Here is a 19,083-nt window from a genome sequence, read left to right on the forward strand (position 1 = left end):
TCAAAAACCCTCCCTCCTATCTTCTCAGTACTTTTAGGTACAATTGTAATCACGCACAAGAAATATAAAAATCCTGTAAAGTCATTCATTAACTATGTATTAATTATTAGTAAAGGACACCACTTTATTGTTTGAGTCTTTCTATATTTTTAATTATAATATTATTTTAGTGGATTTGTAATATTTTGTTCCACAGAAAACCATAATTAAGAAGCACTTTGGGACACTTAAGATCATCAAAGACTACTGAAGTTCATTAATTCTTAATATATTTAAATAAATTAGTAATTTTAACAGATTAAAATTGGAATGATAGTATCGATAGAACGTTTTCACAGACGTCATAAATTGCAACAAAGTAAATATTTTTACTACATAAAATGGACACGTTTCTAATTAACATTGATAAAACTCCATCAAATGGCTTTAAGAGTAAAAATAGACTTAATACTTGCATTGAATACTACTTCATACCAATGATATTGAACTGATATTTGAATTAAATCGTTAAAATGGTTAGATTTGTAGAATTATTATTATTTTTTTTGGATCGATTATAGAGAAATCCATTATTATTTCCATTATAATAGTTAATTTGTATCCGCAACACGGAAATATGATTGTATAAGATGTAATAACATATTCTTAATACATTTTAGGATCATATATATAATAAAACAAGGTCATTGAGTGATATTTTTTTTTATAGAGAGTAAGTTTTAAGTCTTTTTATTTGTTGGTCCCATTTTGATATCCAATAGTTCACTATTTTCCTTTATATTAATAAAAAAAAGGTTTCTTTGTTATAAAACTCGGTTATTTAGGGCCCCAATATGAACATCATAAAAAAATTTACATCACGTGAAAACGATCAATTAATAGTTGTTAATTCAAATGAATATTGATATTGAGGACAACAGCATGATTATAACTCCTGATCAATACTTCTGAGGAGGTAAAGACTGAAAACATCAATGAGAGTATTTTAACTCCAACAAAAGACAAAGATGACAAATTAGAACAGTTAAACACAAAGAATCAATATATTCAAACTACTTCAAACAAAGAACAACTCCTTCGACCTATGTTCTCGATCCCAAAACTTTGTTAATATCCCATCAGGTAGATGAATATAATACTATATATCCTGGGATAGTCTATAGAAGGATACCAAAGTTGCATTTTAAATCAGAATCTGTGGTTTTGTAAAAGAAAAATTGTGAAACGTATTTTTTCTTATATAACTTTATTCATATATTTTAAGAGGAATATTTATCCATCTTTAAAATATTCATGACCAAATGTTAATTTGACTGTAAACAATTCAATTTATTTCAGCAATCGCCTACTCCACAGGAATGTGTAACTACAGTCACTTCAAATGTTTGTATTTTTCTCTTGGACCGGCTGTTGATCATTTGAACTATAAAAATGAGCCCTTAACTCAAGAAGACGAGTTATTCCTCACATTGATGAAATCACGCCAAAACAAGGATGATATTGAGATTGGTATTATTTTTATAATGCACCGTACAACTGTCGGAAAAGTCTTTTGAACATGGTTGAACTTTATGTACTATCAATTTAAAGAAATTGACCTGTTCTTGACCAATGACATCATATAAATTTAGTTTTTGTACAGTTAAAGTGGTATATACTAACATTTTTCAAACAAACCTCTGCACAGTTTTCAGCCACTACGGGTTCTTCGCCATATAATTTTTAGGGACGTTTAAAAGTCTGTAGTGTTTCTGTAGAGGGCTTTGATATAAATAATGTCATTAGAAACAAAATTTTCCATTATCAGGAGGGCAGAAACCACATGTTTACAGGTCCCATGTGGACCGATTCCTGCTGCACATTCACAATGCCTATTAACGACCTCTCCTGATTTTGGGATGACGAACTTTACATTATAATTATTTTTTTTCATTTCCGCTTCAACTATACCAGAAAATAGTGTTTTATGCATGAATTCTTTTGATTCCACGAAGCTCAAGGCCGAGACTGATTTTTTTCATTTTTTCCCCTTTGCGTATGGACGCAATATCCAAATTTTGAATATCGTCCCCAACTTGTCGATGTATAACATAATGCTCAATGTGAGCCTGAAATAACTCTGGTATTGAATGTGTTGATATCTCTTGGATATTTGTGTTGTTAATTTATATATTTACAAAACAATACAAAAAAAAAAAATCCAAAAATGGAATTATTGGATTTCAAAATTATTTTAACAAAATTACTTATACAGTAGTCGAATGCAAAGTTTACAAACAAGTCATGCATCACGCCGAGAAATCATTCAATCTATACCACTCAAACTACAAACTATTTTTTTTTTTTGACAAGATTGAAATGTAGAAATGGGAACAAAAAAAAATTTAACATTTCCTTCATGAGGATAATACAACGTTGTATTAATTGATTTAGTAGAACTGAAGTGTTCAATAAACGTTTACAAATCATTTCATACTCTACATAGGTAGTGATCATAGACGTCGATCAACTCTAAACCTAAAAGTATCAGCATTCTCTGAATGAAAAAAATATGCAGTGTGATTGTTAAATTTGAAACTCTTCATAATGTAGTTGAATGATCATGGCCCATGATGATTCAACTACATTATGAAGAGTGAGTGGGCATGGGCAAAGGAGTTATGGTTCACCTATTTTTTCTAGTCGGAATATGAAATGTTGATAATCTCTAAACCTGTCTTGAATAATATAAGCATTCTCTGAATGAAGTGAATTCCTGTTGTTATAACTTATAACTTATTAATCTGTAAGTAACTCAATAAAATAATATAAACACTTATATGGTGGATAAATTACTCCCAACCTCTTTATCCCTTTAGCAATTTTAATATATTGCAACGTCTATAAAAGATGATCAACCGAATGTTAAATTATTATTTGTGTAGTTTCTCGCGTAGCTCTTGGCCGTGGAGTACAATTACCATCATAGTAGATCTAAGATGTATTAGTATATTAAGTACAAAAGTTAACTACTTATCAGAATTATATGAAATTTTGTACGTTTAGTTAAAATATAAATAATAATATTTTCTTCAAAATGGAAGATTTCCCAGATATTGGATGTGTATATCAATATCCCTTCGCCACAATAGACATATTTTGTCTCTTGTTCGATTTTATTCTTACTAATGTGCATTTTTATATTTATAACAATAATATATTTTAAATGTATATGTCGCCCTTCAACACAAAAGCATCTATAAATATTTTTATCTAAATTGAGTGTGGATTACATTTGCATTCTTCGACGAATTATCGATAATTTTAATTAATGATTTGGAAGGACTTCATATTTCACTAAAAGTAAATTGATCGTTACAATAAAAATTAGAGAAGTTGAGTGGTTCAATTTAGAAGAAGCCATATCTTTTTTAAGACGAATTGCCACATCTATCGTGCGTATAAGTGTATATATAGGTATAAATATGTATATACATTTATATAAAGGATATGGGAAGAAGGTTCCTCACACAGAACCTCTCAATATAATAAATACAATTGTCTAAGTTTCAAGTTTCCACCCACATATAAATATCAAATATAGGTCATTGGTACTCAAACTGTCGGCTTCATTGGTTCTCAAACTGTCGGCTATGACTCCATCATCATCATCAAGATAAAAAAAGACGACACAAATTGTTCAAATGTATAATTGTGATGGATATTACCGATGTTTGATTAAAATTATGTCCAATTTAAAATATAAACTTAATTAATTTTATTGTTTGAATTCTTCCTTACTGTAAGATACAAGAATAAAAAATTATGATTGTATAAAATATAATGTGTATATTATAGGTAGTTAAATTTTATTAAGTGTATTTTTCAAAAACTCATTGTACCTACAATTTCAGTAATACTTATTTTCTTATAAATAATTTTAAATTGTTTTCAATAAAATATTATAGGTACATATAACAAGATCAAATAAATACAACATTTATATTAGATTATATAATTTTTTATATATAAATATTAATTTTATATCGGATATGAACAAGATGCATGTCTTCCTCGACGTCCCACTCCATATTGATAGTGGTCCAAATCTTGTAAAATTTACGGAACTTTATACTGAAACTCATTCCTTCTTGCTATGACATTACAAAATATAATGATAGTTGAAACATTTAAGTATGTGAGAAAATTTAAAAGAATAAAATACTTTAGAAAACGAGAGAAATTTATACCTAATAATATACCCATTACTTGTGTATTACTAATGAGTTCTAATATTTCCAGAGGAGCACAAATTCAAATCAAACCCCCTGTTTTGGTGAAAAACATCATTTTTATTATAAATTTGACTTGGTAAACTCATATGAACTTTTTACAATTATAGGCTATAATATTTATCGTAGTTGTAATTTTATATCAACTTCAAGTTATATTCAAAGCAAATCTTCCAGTTTGGGGTAATATTTGAAATTCTAAAAAATGTTTTTGAGCCAAAAATGATGGACTGACCCAATGTTTACAACTCAAAATCAAAGCAGATAAATATTAATGGGGTTTCTAATGTAAATCGTGTGTATTTTTTAGCTAGCCCACTTTTTTGGAATTGTTAATCGACAGAGTTAATTTTCTTTTCCTCAGCTGTTGTCATTATTATTTAACTCCCGAGTTGGAACTTATCTTCCTACTACTCTCAATTACATTCAAACCCTGATGGAACATTCGTTTGTGCTCATAAAAGACGGAGAGTAAGCCTGAAGATTTTTTGCAAAGTTATAATTGAATTCTTGTTGGATTCAGAGTAGAATTGGGGATTGACATTTTATTTTCTTATCCCCTCCTCCCTTGTCACAGAATGAAGGGGGTTTAACTCTGATACTAAAGAAGGACAAAGACAAACTGAATATAGCAAATTATAGATCGATAACGTTTCTCAATACCTCGTAGAAAATTCTAACATGAATTATCAACACTTCTCTCCATTTTAGTCAGGCACCACAAAAGGTTTTTATGAAAGGAAGATAAGCAGAAGGCATGCCAAGATTGATCCAAGACGTTTCAATTCTTGAATCTATTATTCAATTATTATATATGAATTAATAAAATTCCCAACCCAAGGAAGGAGTCGACTCTACTTTTTTGAGACTTAGCTTGGTTTGGTTTTCTTCTTCGAATAAAGTTTCAAGCTACTATCATTCCCGTGTACATATATAATTGAATTCGAGCATCTTTTGTTGAGGATAAAGTATCTCAGATCCTTTCTTTTGTCCTAATTTTTAGAGAACATGGAAGTATTTATGTATTTAATGAATGAAGATCAATCGTGCATATGAAAAGCACATCTAAATTAAAAACGTGCCCCTACATTTATCCAATTGTTTGTGTATATTATGTTTGATATGTTTCAACATTAAAATAATAACTAATGTATTATATTGATGCTGTGATAATTCGAAGTAAACATATCTATTTTAGAACAAATTGATAAATTTAACTTTTATAATTATATAAATCATCTTTAGCGCCTTTTTTGATTTTTTCCCATCGACATATATTTGAACTAAATTAGCTAAAAATTACGCATTTTTTAAACATCCATAAGCCAAAATAACGATCGAAATCACTAATTTGATTATATAGATTTTATTCATAAAACTATCCTTTTAAGGGCCTTTGAAAAATTATTAGTGTTCATAAGATCACCATAAATGGACTAATACCCACCATTATCAAAAGAAATATAAAAAAATTGTATTTCTCTGTAATTGTAAGGTAACCCTAGAGTTAAAAGTAGACAAAAAGGTTTCACAAATGCCAAACTTGTAAAATACAATACAGTTACGAGAAATATAAGGCACTTGAATTTTTAGAGCTGTTTCTGTCGTCATTAAATATGTATTCACATTTATTCAATAAATTAATTAATTGATAGAATTAAACATTGACAAGGAATTTACATTAATATTTGTTTTACAATTTAATGAAGTTCGAGGCGGATCCTCATTCTAGATTGAAATGAATGAATATATATTCTTTGATAAATATCACTAAAAACCATTATTATATATTACAAACATAGTTACATATTCAAATGCCATTGTATCATACAAGAAAAATATACATAAAAATTCGTTGAAAGAGCCCATAAGTCACTTGTTATGGTTCTCATACTTGGTTTGATACATTGGAAGTATGAATTCACAGTCCTAGATAAACAACTTCGAGGATTTGAGTCCTTTAGGTAATTACGTAATGCAGCCTGTTTCTTTCAATTTGAACAAGAAAAGAAGGTTTATGAAGAGACGAAGATCATTGTTCTATTGTAATTTCAGATTTCTCCAACTGTCCAGTTTGCCTCGCACCCTCCAACGATTCAGCCTTTCATTACCTGCCCAAATCCTGTCAGTGGTTTGTCGCACCACAGGCAACCACCTCTTTTCTGACACATCCTGGATCATTAAGAAGTGAAAATTGCTACTCTTGCCTAGTACTATGCAAATGCTTGTCCATAAAACCAAGAGTAGTGTCCAATATAAATAATCCATCATGTCTAATATAATATTATAATTATTAATTAATTACAGAGAAAATTTATTATCACTTCTTCCATTAGAACCGCTGTCGTGTTTATTTATTTTTTCTATATCTTAATATATATATTATAATGGTAATAGTTGTTATATCAGCTTAAAAGAATCTTGTAATTTTTTCCATTTAGACACTTTTTCTTTTTTTTTCTCCTCCATTTTTTCTTAAAATCATTAGTTATATGTAGTAAATAATTGTGCCCGGTATAAACAAAATATTGGAAATGATATTTAACAAGATGAAGAACAAATGAAATGCATCAAAATATACCTATTGCTAATACATTCATAAGTTTCTAAATATAATTTATTCACTCATAACCGATGACAATACACACAACATCTCACTGTAAGCTTACACTTTTCTCTGATGACATTAACTATTTACAATACTATTTTTTAATGAACTAACATGCCTAATTAAGACTTACGAGATGGTCAGGAATTGTGATTGCATAGACCATAGAGTACGTTTGAAATTTGGGAAGTAAACTTATAAATGAGGTAATTTTCAAGTTTTCATAAGTTAATAGTACTTAATGCCTATAATTCATAAACATTTAGAAAAAGAACTTTACAAACACTCAATGTGAGCCTTAGAATATAAAGAAGTTTTATTTACATAAATTATAATAATTTTTGTAGTCGGAGTTAGTGAAAACGAAGCAGAGACTTGATGAATTGTCATTTTGTACCCCGAATGTTGGGGGGGGTTTGGGATACAGCTGACACTTAAGTAACTACTAAGAGCTCATCACAACACCCCAATTGTACCCCGAATGTTGGAGATGTTTTCGGTTATCAGCAGGGGGTTATATCCCATTTTAGGAGCCGGCAGTACCCAAAAACACCCCCAACATTCGGGCTATAAAATGACAATTCATAAAGTCCATTCCCCGTTTCCTCATTAATTTATACGAAATGTCCTTATACGAAAAATGCTTCATACGAATTGTCCTTATACGAATATGTTTTATTCGAAGTTACCTATTACCAAATAGATGTGTGTCTGAGCTCTCTTAATCATTAATGTAGGCGCCCTTAGCGGCAATTATGGCTTCCATGTGGCAGTGGAAGGCATAGCACCTACTCTATCATGGCGTACCAGTGCTGGCTGATAGTTGGTTTGAGAACCTTGTTAGGACAGACACTGCATCTATTGTCTTGATATGCACCCAAAAGATGTTGTCGAGGGGGTTGGCAACAGGGCTTTAGGAGGGGAAAAAGTGACAAAAAAGTGTTTTAAAGGGTTTCTTTGATTGTTGATGTCAAAAATGGTCTCTCCACCATAACAAAGCTCTTTCCATTCACTTTTTCCTCTCCAGCGTTTCGGACTTGCTGACAGCGTAAATGGTGGTCCTGGAAATGTCCAACTGCTTGGAATATGCGAAAAGAAATTCGTCAATCACATTCAAATGTCATTTTCTCGACTCGTACGTAATCTAGAGGGCTCAAGTTTGTGTTTTGTGATTACTTTATTCTTATTGTACTTTCTTCAAAAAGAAAATAATAATGAATCAAGCCTCTTGTGATAGCATTCTCTTGGACCTCAGGTCTTTTAGAACGTCAACCAAGTTTCCCAACTTCTGGGAGATTGTATTCCGTTGACATCTGTATTTTTTAGAACGGTCTGCAAGCTCGGAAATCATATTCGTTTGCCATTGGAGCTTCTCCTTAATGACTTGAGCTGATGGGAGAGAATAGGGATGATCCAATTACACATTTTCCATAGCCTCAAAGTAGGAAGGATCTATTTCGAGTCCAGGAGATGGTTTGACCTTTTAAGGAGGTGAGGAGTACCTTCTTCTAGAATACTTGCGTTTTTGAAGAGTTCTTGCAACTTCTTCTTGAAGGCGAGGAGGGAATGCTTCGAATGGAGTAGGAACATCATTTTCTCTCTGCCTTACAACGTTCAGAGTCCGATTGAAGGATTCCAGAGTAAAATGTTCCAAACAAATTCTCGAAAACTTTTTGGGAGTAAAGTAATCTCGCTTGAGATTCATTACCCATTCTCTGAACTCATCTTGATCCTGAGTCGGAAAACGATGATATGAAATTGAATTGCCAGCAGCATACTTGTTTTTGCAACCAAATGCGACACAGGACATGGCAATCCTCGACTTGTATGAACCAATAATTTGCATTAACTTATTAATGAATAAGTAAAGTCACAAAAGAGTGTTTCTTACAAATAGGTACTCAAGATGGCTGCCAACAGCAGAAGGGTAACTCATTCTTTTTCTCCTTTTTATTATGTAGGTTGTGGATCTAGTTATTATATAGGTCGGTGGACTGGACCGAGACTGGAAAGGACAGGAATACAGTCTTCAGTCCTAAATAAGAACTGACTCAACACTAGGAATATATATGATAACATTACTACCCAACATTGTCTAATAGAAAGTAAGAAACACAAATCCATATCATAAAGCTTGGATTATTTTCTTTTTTTCCTGTTAATTATGGCAATCCATTAGCCTCTTCTTGTCTTATGCTTCGGTAATCTATAAAACATAACTTCGATTTATATACGTATCTATTCGTACAGTCAATTGTACAGCAGCTCTTACACATTTTCAATCAAAAATCTTTCATCTACTGCCTAGTTTAATTATACCCTAAAATGTATTCAAATATGTTATTAAATCGTTACAATCTCATTTCCATATTGTAAATAATAAATAAGCATTACAATAATAAGATATTTTCCCCTAATTATAAATCTTTGCTTGTCCTTACAGCATTAAACCAAGTAGCGCATTGAAGGCTAACGACATTATTAGCGAGAGAAAAAATCTTGGTCAAAATTTACTTCTTTTGTCCGATAGAGATATTATTTTAATATAAATAAACTATTTTTCATTAGCTATCTTTAAGATAACGTATCCGTGCTAGTGTAAATATAAAATATTTAAGACACGAATACATTATATACGTATTATTACTTATTCAAACTTAGTAGATGAGTGACGTTATAAAAAAGCGACATCTTGAGAAAATACAATAGCAAATATTAACCATACTATTTATTCCCTCAGGCTAACGGTGCTCGATGCGTTACTTGGTTTAATGCTCTACTTTTCCCTAATTGATCAAAAAAAATTAATATATACAGATATACAAGGAGTCCGCAGGAAATCTTATAATTATTTTTTTCTTCAATCACCATTTTTTATAGAAAAATCCTTAAATTGATTTGCGGAGGTGTCTAACTTTTTTTTTCCATAGAAGTGATTTTTTAAATTCTCCATTTTTTGGGGTAGGGGACAGGGCTACAGCTCCTTCAGCCCCCCTCCCCCCACACCCCTGTGGACACTTCTGATATACCTACCAATATAAACAATACATTGGTATTTTCAGTACATATTACATTGATTTAATTCAAACATCATTCATTATCTTCGGCATGAAGTAGTATTCAATACAGTTTTAAGTTATTTTGTATTTTTAAAGTACATTTGATGAAGTTTAATCAAAATGTATTGTAAGCTTGTACATTTTGTGTAATAAAATATCTAAGTTGAGCCCAAAAGATGACGCTCGATGATGAAATTTATGATGTCAATGAAACAATCTATAGAATCCATAAAAATATTTTTTCTTTCTTTTAATAAGTAAAGTACTTTGAACATTTACTGGCTATCACAGACCTCTTATTTAGTCTTTGAGTAAAATGTGTTAAATAATAAATAAGGATTTTCATTTTATACTGAAACCTCACATGATATGATATATTGTTGACATTTGTTGATAATTCAGAGCATTTTTAAACATATATTATTAGGAATCAATGTTTCTATGAAAAGCTCAGTCTAATCTGGTGTTTGAGTCCTAGGCTTGATCCCATAAAATAATTCCAATTCATTCAGTTAGATCTACAATTACTTACTTAACCCGTTAGAGCTGATTGAGTGTTTAAATAACTCAATAATTTAACAAGTTTAAACATTAAATATATCTATGAATATATATTTTTTTTTTGCTAACAACTCTCCGCTTGCTCTGAATTTTCACTGAACTTGATGGGCTATTGACATGACACGTTATTGATAATGGGTACTCGAAACAAATTTTTAAGGTTAATAATGTATATTTATTTTTCTAAAAGGGATTTAAAATTAAATCCTTTCATATGTAAAAATAATGTAATTATGTATTCAAATTTACTTATGAAAATGTCAGATTTTACTTTTTTAAATTTGATGTTAAAATACTTATTTATTTGAAGGCACCTAATACCCAATCAGGGAGCACCTAATATAAATAATTATTCTTTTTAGATATGAAGTACTTTTAACATAGATTTTTGTAGCTACGTTCATGGAAGTTAATTAAAAATGGCGTGTCTTAAGAGCGTAAAAATAATTCTTATTTTTATTTATATTCGTTTACAGTAAGTTGAAACAAATTGATAATGGAGCAAGAATACGGTAGTCAGATGCTGGAGGAGCCTTCCCCCTCTTCAAAAGGGAGACTGAAGAGCAAGAATTCGGACCAATACCTATTTCTGTTTTGCAGAAACACGGGGTATCCGCTGGGGATTTGAAGAAGTTATCTGAGGTGGGCTATCACACAGTGGAGTCAATCGTCTATGCTCCCAAAAAGAGTATCCTTGCCATCAAGGGCATTTCAGAGGCGAAGGCGGATAAATTACTTGCAGTAGGACATAAACTAATTCCCACTGGCTTCACTACAGCAAACGAAATCCATAATCAAAGATCTCATATGATCCAAATTACCACTGGGTCAAAGGAGCTGAACAAACTCCTCAAAGGAGGAATAGAAACTGGATCTATCACGGAGCTATTTGGAGAGTTTAGAACTGGAAAATCCCAGCTGTGCTACACTTTGGCTATCACTTGCCAATTGCCTATTGATCACGGAGGTGCGGAGGGGAAGTGTCTCTTCATTGACACAGAGGGAACATTCCGTCCAGAACGATTACTAGCTGTGGCACAGCGATACAATCTCTCTGGAAAGGACGCTCTGGACAATGTGGCCTTCGCTCGTGCGTACAATTCGGACCATCAATCTCAATTGCTCATTCAAGCTTCTGCCTTGATGGCAGAGTCACGCTACGCTCTCATCATTGTTGACAGTTCCACTGCACTTTATAGAGCAGACTATTCGGGTAGAGGGAGCTCAACGCTCGACAAATACATTTAGCTCGATTTCTAAGGATATTGCACCGTTTGGCGGATGAGTTTGGAGTAGGTGTTGTTATAACAAATCAAGTGGTTGCTCAAATGGATGGGGCTGCCATGTTCTCTGCTGATCCCAAAAAACCTATTGGGGGTCATATCATGGCTCATTCGTCAACTACAAGGCTCTATCTCAGAAAAGGAAGAGGCGAACAGAGAATTTGCAAAATCTACAGTTCTCCATGTCTTGCAGAAGGAGAAGCTATCTTTGCTATCACTTCTGACGGTATCGGAGACTCCATCAACTAATAATGCTTGTCTAGTAATAACTTATCTTTAGTTTTGAATTATAAAAATTATAGATTTAATGACTGTTTTTCCACATTGTATCCTATTTTATTATAATAAATTATCTTTAAAAAAGTTGTAAATAAGTGTGTTTGTGCTAATGAAGGACGGAAAATTACCCTGATAGGGAAGTAATAACGATAATTCTTTGACTCAATGTAGAATAAAGAATTGAAAACGAATTAATTCCTGAATATTTCCTAACTTATTAAGAAGTGGGGTATTCTTCAAATTGTCAAGGTTACCATGTTGATTCTCGGTTTATTTATTAATGTATTACCTTATTGTAGTTCAAAATTTACCATTACAATAGAAAGCATAAGATTTTTTGTCTAATTATCATAGTTTGGATAATTGGTATAGACAATTCATAGGGATTTCAGTACATATTACTTTGATTTAGTTCAAATATCACTGTTTATTAATGGCATCATTTAGTATTCAAATAATCAATAAGTCCTTCCTTTAACTTTTAAAGCCGTTTGATGGCGTTTAATCAAGATTTATTAAAAACTTATCCATTTTCTGTATGAAAATATATAGTTTCATCTTTTTCCTGTTCATTTTCTGTAAAGATTTTGTTCGTCGTTCATTCGTTCACTTTTTTCCGTTCATTTTTGAAATGTGGAAAAAATATGGAAGATTAAAGTTTTGTGGGAACGATAAAAACTAATGTTCCCACGACGGGGCAACAAATCCAGTAAACTCAGAGCTTGTTAATATAAGTGCAGTAGAGGTGTACTTTGCATTGGTCAGAGTTCTTAAGCTCGATAAATTTTGTATTAGAAATGCAGATATGGACGAGTACTCCTTTTCTTTTTAATTAGAATAATATGTGCTGGGTTTCAACTACACACGCTCGTTACTAAACCAAATATTATGTCTCATCCATTTATAAATATTATGTATATGCTGCAGTAGTAAATTATTTTGTATAAATAACTATTTAATATGCATAATAACTAAACAAGACCGTTAATGTGCATAATAACTGAACAAGCCCATTAATGTGCTTAATAACTAGGTAATGTACATTATAACTGAACAAAGCCGTTAATGTGCATAATTCATAACTGAAAAAGATTGTTAATCCCCATAATAGGTAAAAAAGATTTCACATTATCTTCCGAGGTCCTTTCCTAAGGCAAAAATTGATGCTCGGCTCATGAGATATGTAGCATGTCCGCAGGGCTTGATGAAAAGTAAGCACTCTTCGTCAATTCATGTATTATGATAAGGGACGCCATCCACTGTAACCCCGGTTGATATCCCAGCCCACGGGTTGTGTTGCGTGCAAACGAGACTAACAAATGGGTTGTAATCTACCGTCAATTCATGTAATGTTATCAGAGACGGCATCAACTATAGCTATAGGGCTCTTAACCCCCCTCATTTAATCCCCATTCCATAACCTCCTTTTACCTCCTAGCCTTTCATCCCCCCCCAAGCCATCTGCCCCCAGCATTTCACCCCCTATTATAGTAAATATCAACTAAACGACTAAACATTTAGCCCTTTAAAAGCCATACAAACGTAATTATTAATTTAACCAAGGAGTCCTTGATCTAACTTAATGACGTAAATATTAGTGATACGTATTATTATTAATTAATATATCTCATTAAATACGAGATAATAATTATATACATCTAAGTCAGTATTTTGAATCTTTCAATTACAAATGTGCCCTTTATATTACTTGAGAAGATTTTGGATGATTCTATTCGATTTTTGTAATATATTATATTAGAAATTAGATATAATTAATCAATTTATTTTGGATATGCATCACTCTACTTCATCGTACTTAAGGAGTTATCCGGTAATCCTTCTCAGATATTTATTATAACATCATGTGTATACTCGTTCAATATGATCAATCCCTAAATTCATCGTATATATAACCCTACTAAAACTGAATGTTTTACCAAATTTTTGTCATGGGATGAAGAAAATTAGATTAGGCATTATTATAAATATTTATTGTATCTTATGTATCCTGCCTATGGTTAAATAATCAGTCTTAAGTATCTATTTTAATTGAAATTTTTATTTATTTTAGTATTATAATTTTGATGGTTTATGGAACTCATTATAACGTTCCGATTCAAACTTGAAAGTTGTATAGCTCAATAACCGCTCCAAACAACTATAACATTCATTTCATACTTTGGCTCTCTATCATTTACTAACTGTACTTCTCAATAATAAAAATAGAAAGGGATGGGGTGGGGTGGGGGTTTTAAAGGGTCCAAGGGGTGAAAGGGCGGGGGGTATGTGGCCTAATCCCGTATATATGATGTAAAAAATAAATTGTTATTTCATCTTTTTCTTGGTTATTGAAAAAGATTATTTTATGTTGACGGATCAAATACGTACTTCCCTTTTCTTTTTAATATGAGTCGATGGGCTTTAGCAACCTGCGTTCGTCAAAGTGAGTCCTCTAAATTCAGAGAGACAGACAAACTTTGCTTAATTATAATATATGTAGTATTAAAATTAAAGATAGAACCCTTTTTACTGGTTTTCTCTTAACATATATATATATATATTTGCGTTCTGGGACATCTGAAGATGAGGTTCCTGTTCATAATATGTAATAGTTGATAGTTTAAATATATGATATATTTACTGAAATGGTATTAATCCCCTGATAATATGGGACTTCTGTATATACCTATGATTATAATTACTGACGAGGAAACTATGTTGTAATCTCTACTTTTTAAAAAGGAACCAAAAATAATATATCACATTATTTAAAAACTTCGATACCTTATTTTTTTTTTTGGAACAGCGGTGATAATCAAAGCCTATAAAGGTCGACTTATATTTAGTGTTTATAAAATAAATATAAAAACACATTCTTGGTAAAAGTGATGTATTTAAGATACGAATATTAACTTTTTTTTTTAATAAAATGACAATGCAAAGAGAAAATGATCAATTGCTAAAGGTCAGCCTGACGAAATTCCATGGCGAAAGCATAAAGAAGATTCGATCTGTAATAAAAACTATTCTTAAAAATGTTAATATTTAGTTTTGGGAGGTAGATGGTATTGTGAGCAGCGAGTCTTGTTTGGTGGAAGAAGTAGCCTTTATCTAGTATCCAGGAACGGGGTTTATATTTTTGTTTAAAATTGGGTGTAGCGTAATAAAATCATTAATAGCACGTATACGATACAAAGTGATTAGGTCAAGTCTTTTGATTTTTCATTGATAGTTGTCGTTATCTCCTAATGAAGGGGAAAAATTGGCCTGTACCTTTTCTAAGAACTTAACAGGTAGTTTCTGGAAGGATTCCAGACTCAGAAAGTATTACTATTAAAGTAGGATATACATATAGTAATAATAAATAATCCCAAAGTTATTTAGGGCCTTTCTTATAATTTAATGTATATTTCTCTTGAATCTTAGATCACGAGAGATGTACATTCCTAAGTCTAAGTAATCATTTACCACCTTAAGACTTGGGTAAATGAACTCTTTTGGCGAAAGGGAACAGGACACGTTTATTAACATTTATAGGCATTCTCCAAGTAACACTCCAGGTAATAAATTTGGTATAGACATCAAAGACAGAGTTTAAATTAAAGCAAATATTAGGCCCTACTTGGTCCTAACATCACTTCCCTGGTAAGACCAATCATTTCGGGTCACCAAGGATTCATATGAATGTGTTTAATTTTATACTACATTCATCATTGTGTCTTAAACATAATTCAAATTTTATTAAAGTATTTACTAAAAAATGATAAGTGAGTGGGTAAGTAGAAAATTAACCTCTAATCTTACCTAGGTTACATATTTCAAATACGACAATTTCATAGTCCAGTGATTTGCAAATTGTGTGTTGTAAGACATTTCATAAAAAGTAATCAATTTACATAGGCATTGATAATTATACATACAAAATGAAAACCATAATTTTTCAATATATATATTTATTTTATTTTAGACATCCTCAAAGATTATGGTAATCTTTGGAAAAATAGTAATTAGAAAAAAATAAAAATTGAACGACAATCTGAATGTGATAGTAGGCTTAAATATATGAATTAAATAAAAAAATTTATTCCTTAATAAATTAATTTAAATATGTTTAGGCAGTTAATATCTTATATAGTTTCTAAGCCAAATAGCTCAGTGGTAAGATTATGTCTTGAGTGCTTTAAATTGTTATTATTATGTTATTAATCATGACCTTTTGGAAAGGCTTTGAAATTATTAAAATATTTTATCCCAAAATTCGGGTTTTATAACTATTAAATTCATGGATGCTGATTTTTTAAATGGCGTGGTTAGAGGCTGAGAGCTACTTTACTCCTCTTCGACGACGTTTTCAGACGCTATAACTCCGATGACATCAGAGTGAATATTGCTAAATAATAACTTGATACCTCTAGTGTGGGTCCAATTTGAATATTAATTAAGTCTTATAAATATTTATCCAGGGATCCCAATGAGCAATGAATTCGCTTGTGTGCTCTGGAAGAGTAACCTGCCCCATTAGACAGTCTAGCCGTTGATCATAGTCTTAAGAATTTTTGATGACCATTTCATCCATCAATAGTACAGAATTTTTGTCTTTTTGAAGGTCAATGAAGGTCGTTATTTTAAGCGATCAAAAACTCAAAAACATCTGATTCAAAATAAGGCATAAAAATAAGGCATAAAAGAATCGTAAATTAATTAATTCTATTTATTTGTTTACCTTAATTTCTTAAGTGTTGAACTTGACCAATTGATTCTAGAGCTCTTTCCTTTGTTGGACAAACATCTTAATTGATCGGTATTCAAAAACCTTTCAATATAGGTTTTGTGACAAAACTGAGCCTAAAATAATAAATATGATAAAAGTAATATACTACTGTATCATTTACAGATACTACCTTTTTCGATATCTTTCTACGGCTTTTTTTAGTTGACATTATTAAAGCCTTGTTCCTGGAAAGTTTCGCTTGAAGATCCTGTACTTTTGAAGATAAAGATTTATTTGCAGTTACTAAGTTGATAGAATTAGAGCATGGTTTAAGCTCAAATTAAGTTCACAAAGTAGTACATAAATTGAATTCAAAACCTTTAAAATTGCCCTGATGGCAGTTGACAATTTTAAGCCAGTCAGCAAAGAGAATGCTCTTTTTCTACTGATCGTCCACTCTTTCCCTTGAGTCCTTTAAGTTAGCCTAAAGCCTTAAACCAAGTAACGTATCGAAGGCTAACGTTCTTTTTAGCGAAAAAAATATCTTGGTTTGAATTAACTTTTTTTGTCTGCTAGAGGTATTATTATTTGAACTATTTTGTGGAATCATTACCTGTTCCCTCGTGAATGAGTCAAGTACTGTACTGCAATTTTACTTAATTCATTATTCATATACTTCTTATTAAACAATTATGGAGAAGGAAATATTCATTTATCGAGAAGAAGGCTCGTCCAGTGTTGGGGAAGATATTGGAGACTGCCCTATCCGGGGAAAACCTATATTTGAAATAGGAACAGTGGCAAGGGAGAAGTCTCCTGAACACAGTACTTCTTCATCAAGCAGTTACTCCGACATAAAGGGTGATTCAAAACGAGCGGTTTTGGATTGTAGAAATAAAACACATAAAATATTATATTACGGCCAAAACTTTATTATGAACCGAAAAAACAATCTTTACAATAATTTCTAGAAAATCATCCCCTTCTATGTTGGCCGCAACTGGCCTTTAAATGGTCCATTCTGTCGCGCCAATTTTCGCTGACGCGTTCGAGCATTGTGACCGGAATCTCACGAATAACTCACTCAACATTTACTTCTAATGCTTCAATCGTCGCTGGTTTATCCACATAGACTTTTGCTTTTACGTAGCCCCAAAAAAAAAGTCTAAAGGTGTGATATCAAACGATCTTGGAGGCCAATTCACCGGGCCAAAACGTAAAATTAATTGCTCACCAAAATAATGTCCCAATAAGTCCATTGTTACGCTGTGTGGCAAGTGGCACCGTCTTGTTGGAAGCAAATATCGTGGAGACCATGTGCTTCAATTTAAGGTACCAAAAAGTATGAAAGGGACTAAGAGCGGTGGCGAATCGACTCTTCACGATCTTCAAGTTGCTGCCCCTTCAAATTTTTCGACTATTCTGCGAATTGTGGATTCTAAAGGTCGATTATGTGGACCATAAGTTGGGCGTAATTTGCGAAAAACTTCTTTCACAGAACGCTGATTTTCATAGTACAATTGCCGATAAGATCCAGGCTCTTCTCCATCCCGCGAAAGACTCCTTGAAAAAGAGTATGATGTTTGATAGCTCATATCATGACATGGATCTGAAATTCCTGCTGTCCAAGGATTCTGTGAAGGCCATTTTAGAGGTGGCTAAGGTGGAAAGACTCTTTAATAATGCATTAAAGGGAATAAGTTCCAAAAAAAATAATTTGGAAGATGAACCACCGCCCAAAAGAACGAATAACCGAGAAAAAGAAAGACCAAAAGGACCGGGATCCAACTTCTAAGGAACTGGTCGGCTTCCTTATCGGGAAAAAGAGAGGAGGTATATTTTTATAGAGACTTTGGTATAAAAAAACTTGCTGCACCTCTAATCTAAGGAATTAAACCTTTACTCTGATCCATTAATATTTAAAAAAAAATGTACCTATTGGAGGGAGGAATTTGATTTAGCAGAGGTTGTGGTGGTTAATTCAACTTTTTTTATAATTTCCTAACATTATAACATTAATCATTTCTATTAGATCCATCTCCACTTAAGAAACAATGAAATCTTATAGGTAAGCAAATGGGACAGTTATTATAGCAAGAAGAAGAGAGATCTGTCATTTAATATCCCTGAAGACAAACGATGTCAGAACCGAATAATCGATATGCATTTGTTCTACATCATCATTTACTCAAAGACTTCTCTTCATCTTTTCTTCAGCAGTTTTGGGTCTCACTAACGTGCTCAATTTGTTTTTCGTATAGAAGATTCTGGAAAACTTATCTTTATATTTTTCTTCTACAGTTCGGGTCTC

General features: G+C 31.8%; 1 protein-coding gene, 1 long non-coding RNA gene and 1 pseudogene across 2 annotated transcripts in view; 1 reads left to right on the forward strand and 2 right to left on the reverse strand.

The window, feature by feature from the left end:
* LOC121117624 (uncharacterized) overlaps positions 1-19,083 on the reverse strand; it is a 306,996-nt gene that overhangs the window by 177,150 nt on the left and 110,763 nt on the right. The gene's annotated exons all lie outside the window — the stretch shown is intronic.
* LOC139905307 (uncharacterized) lies at positions 6,005-6,682 on the reverse strand. The gene is made up of 2 exons (XR_011779955.1): positions 6,596-6,682; positions 6,005-6,544 (listed from the first exon to the last, which is right to left on the reverse strand). It is a non-coding gene; the product is annotated as an uncharacterized lncRNA (long non-coding RNA).
* On the forward strand, positions 10,919-12,039 carry LOC121117627 (DNA repair protein RAD51 homolog 1 pseudogene; annotated as a pseudogene).

This window comes from Lepeophtheirus salmonis, chromosome 5 (genome assembly GCF_016086655.4).
Source record: "Lepeophtheirus salmonis chromosome 5, UVic_Lsal_1.4, whole genome shotgun sequence".
Lineage (NCBI taxonomy): Eukaryota > Metazoa > Arthropoda > Copepoda > Siphonostomatoida > Caligidae > Lepeophtheirus > Lepeophtheirus salmonis.